The sequence below is a fragment of the Halichoerus grypus genome, chromosome 1 (assembly GCF_964656455.1).
Source record: "Halichoerus grypus chromosome 1, mHalGry1.hap1.1, whole genome shotgun sequence".
NCBI classification, from domain to species: Eukaryota; Metazoa; Chordata; class Mammalia; order Carnivora; family Phocidae; genus Halichoerus; species Halichoerus grypus.
Genome location: NC_135712.1, coordinates 106,068,030 through 106,081,719, shown reverse-complemented (window position 1 = coordinate 106,081,719; position 13,690 = coordinate 106,068,030). Strand labels below are relative to the sequence as shown.

Here is a 13,690-nt window from a genome sequence, read left to right as displayed (position 1 = left end):
AAATCCTTCTGCCTTTTGGTGGGAATTGATCATTCATTGGCACCTGAACGGCTGGACAGGTGCGATAAGTCCCTTGTGAAGTACAGAAGAACCAGCCACAGAGAAAAGAGGCCGCTAGTAGGGTAAGCCACAGAAACTCAAGAAGAGGGAAACCCAGAGAACCCTCCAGGTCCCGTTTGGTACCTGAAGCCGAGAGTGATTTCCAAAGTGGAGCCCAGCATCCATTTTCTGAAACCCTCAAGCTTCGCTTTCCCGCTAGCGTCAGACATAGGGTGTAAAGAAGGCCCGGGAGAGAGGTGTGCTTTTAAAGCATGGTTTGCTACCAAGGACACTAGACCAGAGGTCTGCGGGCAACGTCAAGGTTCAAGCCCCAGCTCAGCCGTGTAAGTGTGGACATTCCTAAGCTTCAGTTTCTGCATGGATAAACCAGCTCAAAAATACTACAGATCTGAAACCAGCCCAGTATAATCCAGTTTCAATTTCCCAACAACAAAGCCGAGCTGTCTTAGGAGCACCAAAACTCCAGCTTAAGTTTATAAATTTTCAGCAACTATCCAAGATAATTCTGATCTCTAATTTGGAAGACACCCTCTGGTTCATTCCAGCAGTAAGTCTCTCAATACTATTTCAAGGAAATAGGTGGACAAAGGTTATATATGATAAAGCCAATATCTAAGTCTTGGGATGCCAGAAAACACACATTAAGATCATGAGGGGTCCTCTTAGACCCACCGCAATTTGACAACAATCCAGAAGGGATAAATAAGTGGGCCACTTTGATGTGGAAAAGCCTCTGCAGAAGAGAACCTAAACACCCCTCACTTCTAAACAAATAGCCAACACAGTTTATAAACAAAGTCTTGACTGTTTTTCTGGAACCAGGCCTGAATTTATAACCTTCTCAACTCCATATAGTGAACGCAGCTTCTCCACTCACCAAGAAGCCAATCAGAAACATTTCTAGCTATCTGTACTTTGGATAGAATTGTGAGTCCGAAAAGGAAACCAACTCCGTGTTTTTTGTAAATTTAGTCTTTGTTTCCTGAGCGGCAACATGATATGATAGAACGTACAGGCAGAAAGACCTCAAATTCCAAGTCTGTTCCACGCTGGCTTAGATCTTGGGCTAAGAAACAAGCCTCTGTGAGTCTCATCAGTTACATAATTCCTGCCTCTTGATTATTGTGGGCTTTAAAGAGACAGTAAATGTCTAGGCACATGGTTGGAACATATTAATGTTCATTTTCTCCTTTTCTTCCAGAACTCCTTATTTACTAATGAATAGCCAGAAAAACTGTTCCCCATTATATTAAATCACAATGATGCCAGAATTCCTCAGGCCAAAATAGATACTAAGTGAAAAAAGACCCTTTTGCATATATGCAAGCCATGTGTTCGTAAGCGATACACATGTGTATAACCAAATATATAATCAGAAGGTGCCCACAGTCAATGCCACCCAATGAGATTAGATTAAATCATATGACATTGCTGTCGACCATTTTATCTCTACAACGATAGTAATTTCAAGTCCAGAGCAAGGATTTCATAGGAGCCTACCTTTGATTTCCCAGAAACAGCAGGATTGTTAGAAATCAGAAACGTGGCTCTGTCATCTTATGACTATAGTGAGGCACAGGTGCTTAGCTTAGTGCAGCCAAAATACAGAGCTGGTGAGAATGTTTTTAACTTTGCTATAAAAGTTCCCCTGCTTGTCCCGTCTGCACCCATCCTGTCCTCTTCCACTTTGAAGCACAGAAGACAGAGACTCTGATGATAATAAGACAAAGCTGTGTAAACTTCTTCATGGGCTTCTTCAAATGCACTTCTAATTCGGCACACCCTACCACAGCAGTCCTCGATTTCTCCTTAAACAAAAATGGTCACGGGTGTCAGAGATGTGAGTGAGTGTCCACTGAACTGTGTCTAAATGATTTTCCTTGTGAGCAAAGCCAGCCTGGAATAAGCCCCTACGAGTTAGAAGAGAAAACATGCTTCCCAGGCCGAGTCGGCATTGTTCAAAGTAATGAGTTCTGCACCACTTGGTCCACACTTCACAGCTGAATTTTCCTAGACAAAGAGCAATAACCAAATGGGGATGCTCTTCAGCAAGATTCTCTGAACTGATATTATTGTTAAACCCATGAGGTGGTAGGGAAAAAAGGAGACCACCACCTCCCTACCCTTCCGTGTTCTACTAAAGAGGAAGAGCTTGTCAACCTTGGTCAGTATTATGCCAGGGGAGGTGTCATGGCTCTAGTGGGTTTCAATAGAGTCTAAACTCACTAAAAATGCCTAGAAGTATGCCAGCTCAAAAGTTAAAATGTGTAAATGCCCTACTGTATTCCTTTCATCCTTCTATCATAATTTTACATCTCTCTTTTTTTTTCCCCCAGAGAAATAATAGTCATGATCCTTCAAGCGTGTGGACCAACACTATTCTTAGAAGGGAGCTGCAGGAGGTTTATGATGTCACGAAACATGGAGCGAGAACAAAGGACTACTGAACCACTCACCTTATCTTCATCTAAGAAACCTGAGAATTACAGGGTTTTTCTGTTCCTCCCAAACTCAGTGCTGCACTTGTGAAGACAGCAAGTTTTAGGGCCCAGTCTGTACTACAAAAATGTAAAAAAAAAAAAAAAAAAAAAAGGTACACACAATGCTTCTTACTATATATATTTTTTATCTAAAATACTCAAAAACAGTGTTCAGGATATTTTTTAAACGAAGTTTAAGCATTTGTTTCTGAATCTAGATGTGTGATTGCTCAACACTAAAATCAACTGTTCTCCTTAAAGGTACTGTAAGTACCTACTCTGAAAACCTGAAACAGCATTAGAATGATTTCAGAATTCAACTCTAAGTTTATTGAAGGCAGGACTCTGGATTGATTTATCTTGCCTTACATACAGTTTTCAATAAATGTTTTTGGATTAAATGAATAAATTACATAGAAAACATTTCATTAAGAGTTTTTCCGGTATATTCCATCGTGGCACACTAACATAAAGCACCATTATAATATTCTATTTTTATAAGTCTATCCTTCTAATTATTCAGAGGACTGATTCTAAAAATAAGTTTAATTGATACTGATGATGTGAGAAAATGTATCCAGAAGACAGACGCAAGGACTTTCACAGCGTTTATGCAGAATCTGGTGCAGCTATAAATCCTGGCTCTGCCCAACAACCTTCCTTCCCTTTGTCTCCTTCCCATTGCCTTTCCCCAGCCTTCCCCCAAGCACTCGCAATCTCATTATCCCGTGATCTGCTAAACTGCAGTTTACCTCCTGGAACCAGCAGAAACACATGTCACTGAGAATTAGGGAATTGGAGCCAGTTACAAACCGCCAAATAGGGTCACAAAGTATCTGAACCTGAAAATTAAGAGTTTTTCTATTTTTTTAATTATGAGAAAAGGGGAAAAAACTCAATTGGACATTTTTTAACACTTGAACTAGATGGATTACATCATGTCTAGGCATTTATAATGAATGGGATGGGGGAGAGAACTTTAACAGCATGTTACTTGCTAATCATCTGGAAAGTAATATTAGGTTGACTTCCTTTGCTGATGGTGGAAGGATATGGTCTGAAAACTTCTACCACTCACAAACATTTGCTGTTCTTGAAGGCAAATTGTTTAAAAGTAGAGAACAGCAAGACAGTACCCCTAGTACTTCATCTAAGGTATTTTTATGCCACACTTTATTCCAGAAAGAGTAACTCCATTTTAAACTTTTATTAGTTATGCTGATATTAACCAATGTTTATTTAATAGCGAGTAGCCATATTAGCCCTGCTGCCAAATATTGAAATCTTGCAGCCTTAGAAAAATGAGCAACAAGATGCAGCTCCTTCTACATAACCCTTAAGGTGTGTACCCTTGCCAAATGCTAACCTGTGTGTAAACAAATGGGATTTCTGGAAAGGGACAGAGCTGTCAAGACTCACAATTTCAAGAAAAGGAAAATGACACGTTTAACAGGAGGCTTGAGAAATCTGACTGGTTCCATCAAAGCTTCTTGAAACATTCCCTGCAGATTAACCCCAGAAGTGACCAAAACTGAGGGGCAACTGGAAAAACAATCACCCCTTCTGGGAAAGCCTTTGTTTCTTTTCATTGGCATTTTACTTCGGTCCATTTTGGAGCTCATCTCTTTTCATAAACATGCCGTAAGGAGGACACAGGTGCTCGAGTTTGCACACATCCCACTCACCACTTGCATAAAGGAGGCACAAGTCTGTAACCTTAACGCTCAAGAGCAAGCACCTGACTGAATTTTTAAAAAATATCTCACCTCCAAGGAAATATATTTTATTCATGGGAGTAAAGTCTCAGTTATTGCCCCCAACAAGCAATTTCTCACCGTTTTCTTCCGTCTAAGATCAAAATGGTAATGCGAAACGGCCGGGGGGGGGGGGCGGGGGGGTTGGGGACAGTCTTCCATTTCAGTTTAGTTGGTTATTGTTTTAATGCTGAACTGCTACCGTAAAAATGAGATCATAAACTCATCCCGAGTTACAAATAACAAAGAAAAGGAGGAGGAGAGAGGGGGCTCTCCCCCGCAACGCTCAACAGGGGACTGGGCTTAGGGGCGAGCCGGGTGGCATCTCGGACTCGCGGCGCCGTCGCCATGGGAACCGGGCGCAGGCGCAGAGAGCGACGCCGCGCGGCCGGGACTTGCCCCCACCGCCCCGCGCGGCGTCGCTCTGGTGCTCTCGTTTATTCCAGGAAAGGGTAATGGAGTAAATCCTCCTGGCGCTGAGCGTACCCGGTCTTCTCCGAGAGGGTCCTGAGTGGGGTCACTGAGCGCAGGAAGAGCTGTGAGACTCCCCAAGTGTAATGGACACCGCACTCCCCTTGCTGGGAAACGCGGACCTGCTCTCTCGGAGCTGTCGGGAGGTCAGAGACGGGTTCCTGGGACCCCTCGTGTGGGTGAAGCATCCTGCAGCAAAGCTTCACCCTCCAACGGGCGAAACCCCGCTCACCACTACGGGCGACTCGCGAATTAAATTCTGGTGCGGGCACACGCATACCCACATCTTCTGAATTACGAGACACACACACACACACACACACACACAAGACCAGCGGTGGTCCAGTTCTCCATGCAGGGGGTTTGGGGGTTCCCCACGCACAACAATACTGACACAGTCCTAAAGAGCGTGTCCCCGCCGGGACAGGAGAGAGGAACTCGGGCCACCTGCTCTTTTGCACACCTGGTCTGGTCTACCAGTCCTCTTTCTCGTTCCGCCTAGTTCCCCCCAAAGCACTGACCTGCCCAACTTTGAGTGTTCAGCAGTTGAAGGATTCCTGGGAGTCCTTGGCACAGGAGCAACCTCCAAAGTGCGGGGGTGATGAGTTGTGGGCCCCTGTGACTTCCAAGTCGAAAACCCTGTCGAGGGCCAGAAAAGGCCCCCAGAAGCGCACTTCTCCCCACAGCCAGCAGAAGCCCCCGGGACGCGCTGGGAAGAGCGGGGCGCCGCCGCCACAACCTGCTTTCTCATTCAAATCCTTACGCTCACACTGGAGCCCCCTCCCTTCCAGCCCCGTAGCTCCCGAGGAAATCAGGAACTGGAGCCGCAGAGAGTGGACTGGAGCGCCCACCGCCTCCAAGGGCCCCAGCCCTCCAGGGGTAGGGGGCCGAGGCCTGGACCTGGACCCCTGGGCCACGCGCCCTTGCGAGGCTCTCTGGCAGGCAAAAGCCAGAAGCTCTGAGAATAAAGTCTTCTTTTCTCCCGCGTAGGTTTCAAAGCTTCCCAAACCCAGGGACACTCCGTTTCAGGCTGTGTTCCCAAGAGCCTCCGTGGTTGTAGGATAAAGGAGTTTGGAGAAATAAAGTTGGAAGTGAGAGAGCAGAGAATGGGAACGGTTTGCAGCTTGCACTAAAGTAAAAAAGTGTCAGAACCACACCTTAAAGAAAATCTCGAACCGCCCATCTTATGTCACCTTCTGTTGCCATTCTAAGAAAATAGCACTTACTATGCTGTTATAATCAAGGAGATCTGCCTTGAGTAAAGTGCAGCTAAGACTGAGCAAGAGGGAGTGTAGGTAACACTCTTATTTCCCCCGCCGTCTCTTCTTCCAGATGCTTCTCCTACGTGTTAACGGGTCAATTATGCAATCAAATTAATTTAATGGCTGGCAGACTCCAGCGTCCAGCCTGCGGTGAGTAAGAGCACAGCCACGGGGGAGGAAAGCCTGCACACAGTAGGCACTCAAATAGTATGGAAACGATGAGATCTACTGGGCGCAAAGACATGCTGATTGACCAGGTTGGTGCGGCGGCTGGAAGGCTGACAACCGCTGGCCTAGGCAGCCACCGTGTGATCCGGTCTCAAGATTCCAGGATTTGCATTTATCAGCCTTCATTCAACCTGCCCTATTGTTAGTTCAAAGCCTGGCTGGGAGGGACTTCGAGACTCTGCTCCTCACTCACCTTCAGTTTAAAATTCTCCACCAATAAGAAGGTCCTAGAAAAGCTGGCAGGATAGGGTTGGCAGGGATTTTCCGGGCTTAGTGACAACACAAACTAAAGTCATTTTCTTTTTCATGCGTGAATTTGCTCAGGAAGTTACAAATGAGTGCTCGAGCTAGGGGAGCTGGGCCGGGCTGCCCGTCCGCTTTGACGGACAGTTAGTGCGGGGGGTGGTAGCACCGTGACCTCTCAGCGCAAGATCTAGGGTTTCACCTTTTCATCCCACTTAGCCGATACCATAGAAACAACCCATTTGTATTATTCAATTCAACAGAGGCAATTACAATGTCACAGCAAAGCACCATGGGCAAGAAGAAACTTTATCTTGAAAGCAATCCTGGACTCTCAAAAAAAAAAAAGGAAAAAGCCACCAGAATAGTCACTTGAATTTCTTCATGCCAGGGTACCAGGAAAAATTCAATTTGGGAAAAGATATATAAGGTCCTTTGTCTCCAAAAAAAGAAAGCTCCCTATTTTTTTTTTAACATGCTAGTACAAAAATCCTCAATTTATAAGAAATTAAACAGGTAACTACTCTTCTACCCCCAAACTGCTTCTTGCTTTGCACACAAACATATGCTTTTTAGAGCTTTGTTTTGCTGGTAATCTCCATGGTGAATAGGAAGGCCAACAGGAGAGAATAAGAGAGACACACACACACACTTAGACAACCCCTCACGCAAGCACAGAAGTTACCCACTCCAAACCTCTTACACCGGAAAAACCACAGATGCACGTGTTAAAATAAGCTCAGACACAAAGCTCACAACAAGAGCACTTGTTTGTTATGCAGTCTTTATTTTGAAAGTTTTAATCAATTTCCATAATTATATGAACTTCAAAACTTTTTCACTATGCAATATTTCAAACCTACCAAAATCAAGGCAAATATCCATATAATACTATTGCTTCCTACCCCTTCTTTTTTAAGTAAAGCATTACAGATAACAGCTAAAACCCCATCTCCCGGCCCTTCTCCCTCCCTTCATGTGAATCATACTTAATCATGGTCTTAAGTGTTTAGGACATATGGATAGATCCATAAATCTTTTAAGGTATCTTCTCCCTCTGAGCTTTTTTTTAACACCATTAATCAGAGAAAAATCACTAACTAAAACCAAGAAAATATTGTTACATTGCTAAGTGTTTAGAAGCCAGACAGAACTATTTTTCCCTGCTGGTGACAGAGGGAATGATAACAAAGGGATTAGACAGTGGGTAGTAAACAGCCTCTCTAGGTTACACAAATCCTTCCATGGTTACTGAATAGTCAATAGAAAAACAAAACAAATAATACCCCCTTCCTTCACTGCGTATAAGGGAATTGGAAAAAATGGGATCTAGATGAACACTTCTTTGGGCAGGTAGAACGAAAGTCCTATATAGTAGTACCTTTTTTGAATGGTCTCTTGGTCACCTAAACTACAATCTTTTTGTAAGGATTTACCCCTTTCCCAGTATAAGGGACTCCTGCTGGCAGCTTAATTCAAGGTTGAAATCAGCCCTGCTGAAAAGTCTGGGGTTGCATCTTCCTTGTTTCCCCGAACCCGGGGACCTCCATCTGTGCAGAGAGTTACGGAAAGCCCTTTACAGCAGTCCTTTGACTTAATCTCCTCTGTGCAGTAAAAGGGCTATGAAAGCACCGATTTTTCTTAAATGCCATTTACTGGTGAAAGACATCCCTCCCCGCCCCCACTCTGCCCTGGCTTCCAGAGCGATGACTCTCATTCATTATACTGGCACAGCACTGCCTGGCCTCCCTTCTAAATAGCTGCCAGATTTCCACATATCACCTCTGCCTTGATATAGAATGTGCGCTGACACCAGGATCACAGAAAATCCTGTAAAAGGTGCCTGATAGCTGGTAAGATGATTGATGTGCTTTGAGGTGGGCCTGCTGCGCTGCACATCATAACGGGTTTCTTAGAAAACTGCACTAGGAATCGGTGTTGAAAGTCGATTTTTTTAGCTCAGCAAAAATGGTGCTTTCAGTTGCAAAAATAGCCGATAGTTGAATTTAATCAGCAATAATCTTCAAGTTACATCCAGAAAGCAAGAAAGTGAAGGAGATGAATATTATCTCTATTTTAATCAAGGCACCAAAAAGTCACAAGAATAACCAAAGAGCTTAGCAATTATCAAGGATGAGTTATATCTCTCCCAACTTATTTCTTGAGTACTTGCCAAGTACCAGACACTACGCTAGGTGGTAATTCTTAGCTGGAATTCAGATAGTACTCCTGAAGTACAGAGCAGTAGCTCTCCTCATGGCCTTACTTTTAGATACAAATAACAGAACCCCAACTCGAACTAACTGGAGGAAAGTAGCCAGTGAACTGACTCCCACCTTACAACAGAGGAAAGGATAAAGGCTTCAGGAATGACTAGATCCAGGAATTCAGAATCATCATTTCTTTCCCACATTCATTCTCACTTTTGATCCTACTCTTTCTCTCCCTGCTTTTTTCAATGTTTTAACCTTATTCTTTCCTATTATATACGAGCTTCTTCTATAGGGTGGTGGGTGGAGAAAGCATTACCAGGGACAGCTCCATGACCTCAGCTAGCGATCGCAGGGAAAAGAGAGGCTTTTTTTTTTTTTTTTTTTTTCTGGTTTTACCATCTGTAAATAAGATTGTAGGAAAGGATCCTAATTGACCTGGTTCAGGTCATGTGTCCATCCATAGGTCAACTAATGTGGTCAACAACAAGTAGAGTGTATGTATAGCCAGTCTCTGATATACACCCAACCCCATAGCCAAGAGGTGGGGTACTTTGAGTAGCAGCCCCACCAGAACTATAAGGAATCAGGGAGGATTTGGTCCCCATAGGAAGGAAGCTGCTCTTCCCAAATGAGGGTAGGAGTGGATTCTGGTAGATAAAAAGAGCAAAGGTCCTCAATTGTGCCATCTCCTGAACCTGCCACCAAAGAAAGCCATTAACACTTTTGTATAGATTCCTATGTGTATGACAGAGATTTTTTAAAAAAGTGAGAAAAGAAATTTCCTGTGTCCATTAGGAAGAACTGGGGAGATGGGTCACAGTATAAATGCCACCAATCTTTCCCTTCCCGACTAGGGAAACATTCATCCCCATATGTAGGCAACTGTCATACTAAGCTGAAAACAGAGAGAAAGGAACATAAGCAGGATGGCTGATCCTGGGAAAAGTTGCTTCATATTTGTGTCTTTCACTTTTTATCACAGAAATTTTCATATGTAAACAAAAGTAAAATAGTATAATGAAGCCCTAAGTATTGGTCACCCAGTTTCAACAATTATTAATATTTTGATAATCTTTTATCTCTTCAGGAATGTGAGGAATTCACTGAAATTGTTTCTTTTTTTTTTTTTAAGATTTTATTTATTTGTCAGAGATAGAGAGAGAGCACAAGCAGGGGGAGCAACAGAGGGAGAGGAAGAAGCAGCCTCCCCGCTAAGAAAGAAGCCCGATGCGGGACTTGATCCCAGGACCCTGGGATCATGACCTGAGCCAAAGGCAGATGTTTAACTGACTGAGCCACCCAGGTGCCCCTGAAATACTTAATTTCATAAATTAACACATTTTTGCAGTTCTGGGATCTTGGTTAATGGAAGATGCTTGCCTACAAAATAACTAAATTAAATAAGACTACTACATGTGAAGCTCTTAGTAAAATGCCTGGCACAAAATGAGCTCTCAAAAATGTCAGTTATTGGGCGCCTGGGTGGCTCTGTTGTTTGGGTGACTGCCTTCGGCTCAGGTCATGATCCTGGAGTCCTGGGATCGAGTGCTGCATCGGGCTCCCTGCTCAGCAGGGAGTCTGCTTCTCCCTCTGACCCTACCCCCTCTCCTGTTCTCTCATTCTCTCTCTCTCTCGCTCTCAAATAAATAAATAAAATCTTAAAAAAAAAAAAAAAGTCAGTTAATTTTTAAGGGGTGCCTGACTGTCTCAGTTGGTGGAGCATGCAACTCTTGATCTTGGGGTTGTGAGTTGGAACACCACATTAGGGGTAGAGATTACTCAGTAAAAAAATTACTATTATTATTGGTAACCTATTTAAAGCTTTTAAATGCTAGCAAAGTCTACACATTGAAATGTATTTGGCCTACAGAGGAAAAAAATGTTAAGGCTAAACTCTTTGCCAGTAGACAACATTTTTAAGTGTTCCATTTTTTTTTAAAGAGTTATTTATTTATTTTATATAGAGAGAGAGCACAAGACCGGGGGGGGGAGGGGAAGGGGGGGCAGAGGGAAAGAGAGAATCCTGAAGCAGACTTCCTGTCCAGCGGGGAGCCCAACATGAGGCTCTATCCTGGGACCCTGAGACCATGACCTGAGCCAAAATCAAGAGTCTGCCACTTAAGTGACTGAGCCACCCAGGCACCCCGAAGTGCTCCATTTAAATGGGCTATTCATATTTTTTCTAGAACAAGCCTATATAATTGTTTCCCCTTTCTATATGGAAATATCAAAAATATTATAAGCAGGGGCACCTGGCTGGCTCAGTCAGTGGAACATGTGGGTCTTGATATCAGGGTTGTGGGTTCAAGCCCCACATTGGGTGTAGAGATTACTTAAAAATAAAAATCGAAAAAAAAGAAAAAATATATATATATATATATTACAAGCAAATGCACTTTTCACCTTATAAATAAGGAGATACAGGTTAAATTGTTTGTCAAGCTCAGACAAGAGCTTGGACTAGATATCGGAATTCTGAACTCCAGGTTCCCTACTTTAATACCTTGGCAAAATAATCCAGCCTGTTAATGCTGGGTGAAGACAAAATACAATTGTGCCTGTCTAGGTGAAGTCCTTCAATTCAACTAAGATTTTCTTATACCCCAGTTATACTTCTTAAAAGATGTTCAGTTCCCACCACAGAATAAATACTTTTTTTTGAGTGAATACTTTTTTTAAGTGTATTTTTTTTTAGTAATCTCTACACCCAAAGTGGGGGTCACACTCACAACCCCAAGGTCAAAGTTGCATGCTCTTCCCAAAGAGCTAACCAGGGGCCCCAGAATGAGTACTTTTTTTTTTAAGATCTTATTTATTTATTTGAGAGAGAGAGAATGAGAGAGAGAGCACATGAGAGGGGGGAGGGTCAGAGGGAGAAGCAGACTCCCTGCCGAGCAGGGAGCCCCATGCGGGACTCGATCCAGGGACTCCAGGATCATGATCTGAGCCGAAGGCAGACGCTTAACGACTGAGCCACCCAGGCACCCCCAGAATGAGCACTTTTTTTAAAAGGCAGAAAACATGCTAATTAAAGTGAACTTATTCCATTTTCTATTTTTCTCCAACTCGTTTCATTGTTTTCTCCTGGTGGTTGGGGGGCAGGGAATAAAGTATTTTAGAGAAAACAATAGTGTCAGAGGACAGAGCTCCATTTCCTGCCTCCTAAGAGCTTCACAACTCAGCTTTGTGAGTTTTGTTCCAGAAAGACCTCCCACAGAGCCAGTATCTACAACTTTCAAGATGGTCAGAGCCTGCTGGGCAGGACCAACATAACTGAAGTAATTTCTTGGCCCCAGGAAATAATATTGAAACTTTAGGATTACATATTTTCATTATAGAATATATTGTACCATTAAAAATTCCTTCAGAATCCCATAATACAACTAAGAGAAAAACGTATCTTCATAATCTATCCAATTGTGGATTAGTCATCTAATACAGCAATCATTATTATAGACATTGAACAAAAGTTTATGCAAATGAGCAAATTGTATTGTGAAGAGAAAATGAAGAAACTGGTAAGCCAGAAACCAATTTCTAAAGCTCTGAAAGCTGAGGAGGGGGTAAGGCAATTTACACCATAAGGAAAATTCTCCTAGTTCTGTACTATTTGGAATCCTAATGGGGTATGCCTTCTCTTATTACTAACACCTGTTTTTTTTAACCAGAAGACAAATGTTTAGGTTTGTCCACACAAACATAGTAAAAGGAAAAACTGCATTTTAAAAACCATGTTAGTTTTTGTTTCATTTGTTTAAATATTTATACTAAATATGTATCTAGGGGGCGTGGTTTGCCCAAAATAAGTATCATTTTCAAAATTGACAAGTTTTTAAAATGTTCTTTCAGACCACTGAAGGCAAATTAATCTTCACAGTGTAGGATCATAAGATGTATAGAGGAAAATGAGACTGGAAAAATAGGTTCTGGTCAAAATGAGTAGGGAAAAGGAATGGTTCACTTTATTCTTTTTTTTTTTCCAAAGATTTTATTTATTTATTTGACAGAGAGAGACACAGCAACAGAGGGAACACAAGCAGGGGGAGCGGGAGAGGGAGAAACAGGCTTCCCGCTGAGCGGGGAGCCTGATGCGGGGCTCTATCCCAGGACCCTGGGATCATGACCTGAGCCGAAGGCAGACGCTTAACGATTGAGCCACCCAGGCACCCCCCCCTTTTTTTTAAGTAATCTCTACACCCAACATGGGGCTCGAACCTACAAACCTGAGATCGAGTCACTTGCTCTACCAACTAAGTCAGCCAGGCCCCGCAGTCTACTTCATTCTTTATTTCATACCTTTATTTAACAAATATTTCTAGAGTTGCCAATGAGTAAGAAACTGAACTAAATGCTGTGGAGAAAGCAGAAATGCTCCAATATTTATAAAGTTTGGTTTGAGTTACAGGATCCATTCTACTTTGGAAGAGAGAGAAGACAGGTAAATAATTATAATATAATGTGACAAGTGCTAAAGTAGATAGGTGTTCAGTGTTATGGAAGAACAGAAGAGGGCACTAATTTTTCAATTTCATTGCTAAAGTATCTACAAGCTATGTTTTGATAACCAAAACAAAACAGAAAATAGAATTATCCCAATACCTCAATTTTTTAAAAACTCGACTTCTGTCTGAATTACCTGTCCTCAATTTAGTTGTGGAAATCTTTTCATCAGGCTTCTTCATAAGAGTGCTAAGAAATGAGATCTGCAGTGATTTTTCAGTAACCCATATACTTTTGCACTGCAAGCCAGTACACGTATTCAAATATATTTATAACATGCAAAAAATTAACAAAACAACACTTATCTTGCTATGTGCAATGCACTCAATGTATTTTATTCTGTTCTATTTTTCTTAGCCCAACTTGGGGCTTGAACTCAGGACCCCAAGATCAAGAGTTGCATGTTCTACCACTGAGCCAGCCAGGTGCCCCTATTCTGTTCTTTTTTTCTTCCTTTTTTAATTGCTGGTGGCAACTCA

The 13,690-nt window shown here is 42.6% G+C and overlaps 1 protein-coding gene across 1 annotated transcript in view; it reads right to left on the bottom strand.

Annotated features, from left to right (window-relative positions):
* The window catches only part of PLCH1 (phospholipase C eta 1), a 202,163-nt gene extending 196,760 nt beyond the window's left edge, over positions 1–5,403 (bottom strand). Inside the window, exon 1 of the mRNA XM_036120610.2 lies at positions 5,287–5,403. The gene's annotated coding sequence lies outside the window, so the exon portion shown is untranslated. The remainder of the gene's footprint in view (positions 1–5,286) is intronic.
* Between the last annotated feature and the right edge of the window lie 8,287 nt (positions 5,404–13,690).